The 10,544-nt window shown below is 39.3% G+C and overlaps 1 long non-coding RNA gene across 1 annotated transcript in view; it reads right to left on the reverse strand.

Moving 5' to 3' along the window:
- Window positions 1–10,544, reverse strand: part of LOC141386357 (uncharacterized) — a 48,775-nt gene that overhangs the window by 6,638 nt on the left and 31,593 nt on the right. The gene's annotated exons all lie outside the window — the stretch shown is intronic.

The raw sequence follows: 10,544 nt of genomic DNA on the forward strand, positions 1-10,544 counted from the left end.
ATTGCATATATAGTGTTCATTTAAAGGCTAAAGAACAAAGAACAGTGGTGACAGGGGGCTTTCAAAATAATGTGTATTTCTTTTAGTATAAAACTGACTATTATATGGGGCAACACGGTGACTCAGTGGTTAGCACTGTTGCCTCACAGCAAGAAGGTCGCTGGTTCGAGTCCGGGCTGGGTCAGTTGGCATTTCTGTGTGGAGTTTGCATGTTCTCACCGTGTTGGTGTGGGTTTCTCCCACAAATACAAGTGATATAGGTGAATTGAATAAACTGAACTGGTTGTAGTGTATGTGTGTAAATGAGGGTGTATGGATGTTTTTCAGCACTGGGATGCAGCTGGAAGTGCATCCGCTGTGTAAAACATATGCTGGATAAGTTGGCAATTCATTCCGCTGTGGCGACCCCTGATGAATTAAAGGACTACGCCGAAGGAAAATGCGGGGAAACCGGAGGAAACCCATGCCAACACAGGAAGAACATGCAAACTCCACACAGAAATACCAACTGGACCAGCCAGGACTCGAACCAGCAACCTTCTTGCTGTGAGCCGACATTGCTAACCACTGAGCCACCGTTTCCCCCTCATTTGTAATCATTCATTCAATCATATTCTTGTCAGCTTAGTCCCTTTATTAATCCTGGGTCACCACAGCGGAATGAACCGCCAACTTATCCAGCATATTTTTACGCAGCGGATGCCCTTCCAGTCGCAACCCATCTCTGGGAAACATACACACACTATGGACAATTTAGCCAATATATATATATATATATATATATATATATATATATATATATATATATATATATATATATATATATATATATATATATATATATATACATATACATTAAAAACTAAAAAACAAACAAACAAAACAAAATTAAAATAAAAGTATAACTGCTCCTCTTTTTTCGTTAATGGTAATCTATTCAAACATGAAAATTATAATCATACCGAGTACTGGGTACAGCAAATATACATTGAAGAATGTATCAAGACTGGAACTGCATTGTCCACCAAATATTATTCATCAACTTCTTCCTCTGTTAATTCCACTTCTTTGATATAACTAATGAAAGGACTCCATATGTTTTCAAATACAGGCTGTTTAGCTTTTAGTATACAAGTAATTTCTTCTAAGGCAAGCTTGACATTTGTCTTATCCATTGAGTAATTAATCACATTTTTATTCTATTTCTCTTATATAACACATTTTTAAAACATAATAGCTTTAAAAACTAATTTCTAAAAATAAGTTTCTTTTGCCATGGCAGTACATAATATTGGGCGAGGCAGTGGCGCAGTAGGTAGTGCTGTCGCCTCACAGCAAGAAGGTCGCTGGGTTGCTGGTTCGATCCTTGGCTCAGTTGGCGTTTCTGTGTGGAGTTTGCATGTTCTCCCTGCCTTCGCGTGGGTTTCCTCCGGGTGCTCCGGTTTCCCTCACAGTCCAAAGACATGCGGTACAGGTGAAGTGGGTCGGCTAAATTGTCCGTAGTATGTGTTTGTGTGGATGTTTTTTCCCAGAGATGGGTTGCGGCTGGAAGGGCATCCGCTGCATAAAAACTTGCTGGATAAGTTGGCAGTTCATTCCGCTGTGGCAACCCCAGATTAATAAAGGGACTAATCCTACAAGAAAATGAATGAATGAGTACATAATATTTTACTAGTTAGTTTGCAACACTTAAGTATTCAGCTTAAAGTGAAAGTCTTAAAGACTTATAGGTTAACTAAACAAGGTAGGTTATTTAGGCAAGTCATTGGACAACAGTGGTTTGTTTTATAGCCAATCAAAAATATCTTAAGGAGTGTAATGCTGATGTTAAAAATGTATATATTTAAAATAATAAAGAACTACTGTATAACTTACCTCTATACATACCTCTATTCATTTCTAATAATAATTTTGCCTTTAACTGTATGTCTATGTACAGTCACTGGCCACTTTATTAGATACCCCCTTCAGAACTGCCTTAATTCTTCGTGGCATGATGCCAGTCTCCTGTTCCACCACATCCCAAAGGTGCTCTATTGGATTGAGCTCTGGTGACATAAACGGTCATAAACGGATTGGACATGGTCAGCAACAATACTCAGGTAGGCTGTATGGTCGACACGATGCTCAATTGGTACTAATGGGCCCAAAGTGTACCAAGAAAATATCCTCCACACTCTTAGACCACCACCACAAGCCTGAACCATTAATACAAGGCAGGATGGATTCATGCTTTCATGTTGCTGACACCGAATTCTTACCCTACCGACCAAATGTCGCAGCAGAAATCGAGACTCATCAGACCAGGCAACGTTTTCCCAATTTTCTATTTTCTAGTTTTGGTGAGTCTGTGTGAATTGTAGCCTTAGTTTCTTGTTCTTAGCTGACAGGAGTGGCACCCAGTGTGGTCTTCTGCTGCTGTAGCCAATCTGCCTCAAGGTTTGACGTGTTTTGTGTTCAGAGATGCTCTTCTGGGGTCCGTTCTTCGTACCTCGCTTAAATGATCTAAGATGATTTGGCAGATCCTGGATCTTTTAATCTTGATAACTGATCTCTCGCTAATTTGGTTCTCCAAACAAGTTCGCGAATCAGATTAGAATGTCTGGATGAACTGATCTGAGATCGCTGCGTTTGTTGTTAAGGACAGATCTATCGATCCTAGAAATCATGATCAGCAATGCAGCGATTGGCTGACGGCACAGCAGCGTAATGACATCATTTGATTAATATTCAATTATCCATGTGAGCAAAATTACATCAAATTAGCAGTAAACGGCTTGTTAAATATGACACGCAATAACCTTCCACATTTGTTTTGAGCTGCAGGCTTTACACTTTCATGTGTCGAGAGTATTCATCATGTATTTCAATGCATATCAGTGTATTTAGTTCTTCATTTAGAAAAGATTTTCTTTATTATAGTAGCCGTTTTTTAATCGGTGTAAAGAATAACTGGTTGTTTACAAAAGCATTTTGATATTGGTAAAGGCGTCTGCAACTTTTGTAAAGCATCACTGGCATATTAACTGTCAAAACATGTTTATGACTGCATATATGTATTATTGCTTTTAAAAAAAGTCACATATAGTGCATTTCTATCATACACAATTTGTACTAAAGCGATCTAAAAAGTTCATATCAATAAGTTTTCTCTTTGCACCACCAGATGGCAGTCTTTGTACTTTCATTTCGAGGGTGCAGATTGCATACGTTTTATTAATATGTATAACTTTATTTATTTTATTATGACTATAACTTTTATATATATAGTTAAAATATATTTACTATTTTCCCAAGTGTATATAACTACTACTGTAAGAAAATATCAGAACTCGGTACATACTTTCTGTATTATCTTTGCTTGAACTGAGCCGATCTAATCCTTATATGATTTGAACCTGCTCCCGATCAGGTTTGACCTAGCAGATCTGTTGCCATGACAACAACTCTCGGATCAGCTTTGAAGAACGAAACGATCCTGGATCGTGTCAAATCGTCAATATCCAAATCCAGCTAACTGAGTAATCCACGTACGAAGAACGGACCCCTGCATACCTCAGTCGTAACCATTCTCCTCTGACCTCTGGCATCAACAAGCTATTTGTGCCCACAGAACTGTGGCAGATATTTTCTCTTTTTTAGACCATTCTCTGTAATCCCTACAGATGGTTGTGTGTGAAAATCTCAATAGATCAGCAGTTTCTGAAATACTCAGACCAGCCCGTCTGGCACCAACAACCATGCCATGTTCAAAGTCACTTAAATCTCCTTTTTTCCCCATTCTGATGCTCAGTTTGAACTGCAACAGATCATCTTGACCATGTCTACATGATGATTAGAAATTTGCGTTAAAGAGCAGTTGGACAGGTGTACCTAATAAAGTGGCCAGTGAGTGTATATATCTACTGGAAAAAAATAAGAGAAGAAATAATCTTTCTCATCTAATTAGAAAATGTGTTACACTTTAAAAATGCTGCTTATTTAAAATGACAATACTTCAAATTTGTTTTCCCTGCTGAAAAATCCAGCTTAAACCAGCCTAAACTGGTTGGCTGGTTTTAGCTGGTCGACCAGGCTGGTTTTAGAGGGGTTTTGGCCACTTCCAGGCTGGTTTCCAGCCATTTACAGCCTGGTCTTAGCTGGTCAGGCTGGGAGATGACCAGCTAAAACCAGCTTGATCAGCCTAGCCAAGCTGGGAGGCTGGTCAAGCTGGTTTTAGCTAGATTTGGCTGGTCATCTCCCAGCCTGACCAGCTAAGACTAGGCTGGAAATGGCTGGAAACCAGGATGGAAATGGCTGGAAACCAGCCTGGAAATGGCCAAAACCCTTCCAAAACCAGGCTGGTCAACCAACTAAAACCAGCCAACCAGCCTAGGCTGGTTTAAGCTAGATTTTTCAGCAGGGTTGGGATAACTTTGTTCAATCCACTTGAATTTTTTACTTGAGCTTTGTGCTGGGACAACATGAACCCTGCATTTTAAGTGTACTAGAGACGACAGTCATCAGTCATTAAGCAAAAACCCAAGTCTCCCATTAGTCTAAAAATGAACATGTTTATAAAGTATTACTCTCTGTGTGTCATCATATATTGAACTCATGATATGGAACACTCACTTCAAGTTCAATATCACATGCCTTAGTCATTGTATGATTCACATTTTATTTGTTATAATAACAGAAGGACAAGCGACCCTTAGATCCTCCAGCATCTGCTGTCTCAAGCGCAGATACAAAGCGTGTGAAAAATGTGCGTGCATCACAAGCATCCATGTGAGACTAACAGGAGCGGGGATCACAGTTTAACCAGCCAGGAGCCTCTCCCTAAATCCTAAATCCCCTCTTTATGTGTGACTATATGTGTGTGAGTGTGTGTGGCCCGGGAAACAGAGAGGCAAACACGCATGAAGTATGTGCCACTCTGCCCCCCTGGTCACAATGGGCTTACCAGTTTCCAATCAAGCGCAAACATACTGCTTATTCAACAACTTGGAGGAAAAAACAACTATATAATTGAAATGTAATAAGAAATATACACCGTAAAATCCAATAAGTAAAGGTAACTCAAAATGTTTGAGGAAACCTCTTGAACAAACCATTTAAGTTCAAAAACTAATCCTAATGAGTACTTTGTAGTTAATCTATTTACACAAAGCAATTTGAGCATTACATTATTACTGGAATAAAATGTAAACATGATATAAGGAACTGCCTATTTTCATTTTAATATCAACAACTAAACAGACAGCAGAAATGTTGAGGCGCCGTGCTGCATTTATGAGCGTCATCTTCACTGTGTGGATATTTATAAGAAAACGGAGCCGATAACAACTGTCTCCTTTCAATTTCAGTGAAAATACGAAACATGCCCTCTCTTTTGCTGAATATCAGTTTTAATAATCGATAATGGCCATTATAAAAGTATAACATACAATAAGTGTATACATTATAGCAAATAAAGGCAAGCGATCAGTCAATATACAGAATAGGCTACGTGCTTACATTAATCATTAACTTATCTTTGCGCTCAGCCAAAACACGTTACCTGAGAACAAGTAATAGATTCCAATGACCAAAGTCAGGGAATATGTCGTTAGATAAAGACAACAAGATGAGTGAAATAGCCCGTTTAATAAATATAGTGAGATTAGATCCAGCGGGAGATGCTTGATGAGAAGTCCGACTAGCAGAGCTCTCATCTGGGTAGATGGGCTGCAGCGCTTGACAAAGAGTGTGAGTGTGGTCACGTGATGTGCGTTTTCAGCGTTTTGGTGTGGACGGAGAGCAGTTCAGAAACGCTGGGTAAAACGCGAGTGTGGACGCGGATCGTTTTCATTCTAAAACGCCGTTTTAAAACTAAAACGCACTAGTGTAAACGGGGCCTAAATAGTTGAGTTTTTAGTCAATTCTTGAAGACAGTGAGTGACTCTGCCGTTCTGATGCAGTTAGGGAGTTCATTCCACCAACTGGGCAGATTGAATGCGTGAGTTCGAGAAAGTGATTTTTTCCCTCTTAGGGATGGAACGACGAGGCGACGTTCATTCACAGAACACAAGTTTCTGGAAGGCACATAAATCTGCAGAAGTGAGAGCAGATAAGAAGAAGCAAAGCCAGAGGCCGCTTTGTAAGCAAACATCAGAGCTTTGAATTTGATGCGAGCAGCAACTGGCAGCCAGTGCAAACGGATGAGTAGCGGAGTGACATGTGCTCTCTTAGGTTCATTACAGACCACTCGTGCTGCTGCATTCTGAAGCAGCTGAAGAGGTTTGGAAGAGTTAGCTGGAAGCCCGGCCAGTAGAGAGTTGCAATAGTCCAGTCTGGAGAGAACAAGAGTTTGAACAAGGAGTTGTTCAGATAGGAAGGGTCGGACCTTTCTGATGTTATAGTGCGACTCTGCAAGATCGAGCAGTTCTAGAAATGTGGTCAGAAAAGTTTTAAAATCAGTAGAATTAACTTTCAGTCAATTTTGAGCTAACTACACTCTAAAAAACTTAGAGTTATTTAACCCAATGGTTGATTTAAACATATTTGGTGCTTTGTTGGGTTATTTTTTAACCTTAATTAGGTTATTTATTGATAACTCAACATGTTGAGTTAAATATTTGGTGCTTTTTTGGGTTATTTTTAACCTTTATTTGGTTATTTATTTAATAACTTAACCAGTTGGGTTAAAAATTAGAATTTCAACTGATTTAACTGACACAAAACAGCTGTAGTAATATGTGTGTGTAATGTTGTTTTTGTGTAATAAAGTTTATGTAAGCTTCAACACAAAATTTTGTTGTTAATTTTTTACAAATTACCTCCGTGTCGTGGTTTTTATATCCGTTTTTCCATCCAAGAACATCTTTTAGCAGTCTTTGGATGTGGTTAAAATGTATTGTACATTGTGGACACTGAGTGAAGCCTGCTGCAGCTGCTGGACAGTCTCTACAGCTCCATATTCTGCTCCATCAACACAGGATTTTCTGCTTGCTCAGTTTATATCTGTCTGCACTTTGTTCGGTTTCTTCATTGTTTGTGTTTTTGGATTTATTTTAGTTAAAGTGCCTGGAACTAAAATGTAATGGAAATGAAGCATGTTCAATATTTTTGCGAACCGTATGTTATTTATTTACACAGGCATAATTATAAAATTAATAGTAGAACTATTACTAGTAGCATTAGTAATACCAGAATGGAAAAAATAAATTTAATCAAAATAACCCAATGCATTGGGTTAAATTATATAACCCAATGCACTGGGTTAAAATAAGTTGAGAAGGTGCTATAATAACCTATAGTTGGGTTATATGTTGGGGTATTTTTAACCCTACTATTTTAACAGAGTACACTCAATTTCATTTGATAAAGTTGACTGCTGGGTCTTACAGTGTAAGGATAAATAATTGTTTATTTAAATGTATTTCTCCTCATATACACTGTAAAAAGTGATTAGTTAGCTTTACTTAATGTGAGTAAACCCATTGGTTTTAAAGTGATTAGTTGACTTTACTTTAAAAAGTGAGTGAACGCAATGCCTTAAAAGTATTAAGTAAATGAGTCATGTGCATAAATATAAAATATTAAATCAAGCCAAGTTACAACGGATTTACTCACTTTTATTAAAATAAAGTGACTACTCACTTTTTAAGGGTGGCATGGTGGCAAATGCAAATATCATATTCAGATTCATCATTTTGAGCCTTAAAAATAACATCATGTAGATACAACATAAATGAAGTATATTATCTTATAAGCAAACTATTTCTGTTTAATGCACCTTAAAATATCAGCGCTGCTATTTATACGCTATTATATGCTGACTCCACTGGTTTATCTGTAGATGTCCTCTGTGTCAGGGGATGGTGGATGCTGCTAATTAACATTCCTGTTTGGGACAGTAGGTCGAGGTTGCGAGGCCGACAGGGACGCATGCCTGGCCTGCTGAAATCTGTCTCCCACACACTGCTATAATCAGGGGAGGCGAGAGCACTGACCTCTCGCTACAGAAACCACACGTCACTAATTATCGGCGCACATCCTGGGGCCCGAAGGGTTAAGTGCGCTTGTCTTATATGGTTTAGAGACGACAAACTATTACAGATGATAGTCTCCATTGTATGAGCTCCAATACTCATCACATTTGGAAGGAAGTTGTGTGTTTAATCATGCTGCTGTGCTTAGTGTTTGTGTGATAAATGTAAACCTAAATATTCGTCAGTAATTTTGCATAGAAGTCATTTAATGGCATTAAATCGACTTGTTAAAACACATAAGAATATGTCATCATACTATTTCCTTCGGTTTAGTTCCTAATTGACGCAGTGGATGCCCTTCCAGTCACAACCCAGTACTGGGAAACGCCAATATACTCTCACATTAACACACACACTCGTACACTACAGCTAATTTAGGTCATTCAATTCACCTATGTCTTTGGACACTCATTCAAACTCATACACTACGACCAATTTAGTTTATTCAGTTCACCTACAGCACACGTCTTTGGACTGTGGGAAAAACCGGAGCACCCGGAAGAAAAACATGCAAACTCCACACAGAAATGGCAACTAGCCCAGCCGGGACTCGAACCAGCAACTTTCTTGCTGTGACGCAAAAGCGCTAACCACTGAACCACCATAATCATACTAAATGGCAATGCAGTGGCGCAGTATTGCAGTCGCTTCACAGCAAGAAGGTTGCAGGTTCGAGTCTCGGCTGGGTTAGTTGGCATTTACATTTAGTCATTTAGCAGATGCTTTTATCAAAAGCGACTTACAAAGCGTTTCTGTGTGGCGTTTGCATGTTCTCCCTGCGTTCGCGTGGGTTTCCTCCGGGTGCTCTGGTTTCAAAGTTCAAAGACATGCGGTACAGGTGAATTGGGTAAGTTATACTGTATGAGTGTGAATGAGTGTGTGTGGATGTTTTCCAGGGATGGGGTGTGGCTGGAGGGGCATCCACTGCATAAAACATATGCTGGATGAGCTAGCGGTTTATTCCGCTGTGGCAACCCCAGATTAATAAAGGGATTAAGCCGAAAATAAAATGAATGAATGTTGTTCTGAATAACTCTAAGAAATGCATTTATTGGTATGATACCTACTGTATACCTACTGTTCACTCACTTTTCTGTGAGTGTCTTCATGGAAAAAGTGTTGTTTATAACACAAAAGAATACAATTAAACAGAACTAATGCTAATGAATGTGAAATAATTAAAGCAACGTTACACTGTTTCGTTTTAAGTGAAGTTTATTCATAAACTAATTTCGAGAGGAGCACGTGATTATGATTGAACACGGCTGGTTCTGCATTAGTATGCATGATCCACCAATCAGGCCATTCCTAACCCACTATAAAGAGCCAGGGTTTTTTCACTACAGTCATCTTCGATTTGAAGAATCCCCCTTCCACCCCTACCTTTTCACCTTTCCCTCCATACGGCAGCACGGTGGCCCAGTGACTAGCACTGTCGCCTCACAGCAAAAAGGTCACCGGTTCTAGTCCTTTAACAGGCCGGTGGTCGTTTCTGTGTGTAGTTTGCATGTTCTTCCCGTGCTTGCGTGGGTTTTCCCCGGGTCCTCCGGTTTACTCCCACATTCCAAAAACATGCACAACAAGTAAATTGATAAATCTAAATTTGCAATACAGGTAATCTCATACTGCAGCATATCTTTTAATAGCATTCAATTTTTAGTCATCAGCTCTTATCAAGGGGGAGTTGTCGAGATCTACCTGAGCTCGAGGCTCCCCTCTCTTCCTCCAAACGGGAGGGAGCCCAGGGCTCAAGAACCTTCGAGCTCAGGGCTCTCTCCCGGGACAGCATGCCAAACTTGCTTATAATCAATCATCAGCTAAGTGTGAACTCTTGAATGCTTAAAAACCTCTTTTGGTATTTGCCCCATATGATACATGTAACAAATACATATTCATTTAGTAATTAGATACTATAAGGTAGGTGACACAGTGGCTCAGTGATTGGCACTGTCACCTCACAGCAAGAAGGTTACTGGTTCGAGTCCTGGCTGGGCCAGTTGGCATTTCAGTGTGGAGTTTGCATGTTCCTCCCATGTTGGTGTGGGTTTCCTCTGGGTGCTCTGGTTTCCCCCACAGTCCAAAGACATGCGGTACAGGTGAATTGAATAAACTAAATTGGTCGTGGTGTATGTGTGTAATTGAACGTGTAAGGATGTTTCCCAGTAAATGTGCTGAAAAAGTTAGCGGTTCATTCCACTGTGGTAACCCCTGATGAATAAAGGAACTAAGCTGAAGGAAAATGAATGAATGAATACTATAAAGATCTTGCACTCTATTTAGAATCTATATCATATCATAAAATAGAAATAAATAGATTATTAAGCTAACATATTGTTTGTCGTGGAACCAAACGGATGCTACACAAACTTACAGGATCTCTTAATGTTTAAGTTTCCTTCTTAAATGAACTTGGCAAGAATAAAAAAGACGGAGTCTGAGTTCACATGTATAGGAGCTCTTTGTTTTTTACTCTGCATTACAGCATTTCCCCTCCATCTAATACCAGTGTGTACTTGATGTGCAAGCTAG

The sequence above is a fragment of the Danio rerio genome, chromosome 6 (genome assembly GCF_052040795.2).
Source record: "Danio rerio strain M-AB ecotype USA chromosome 6, GRCz13ab, whole genome shotgun sequence".
In the NCBI taxonomy this organism is placed as follows: domain Eukaryota; kingdom Metazoa; phylum Chordata; class Actinopteri; order Cypriniformes; family Danionidae; genus Danio; species Danio rerio.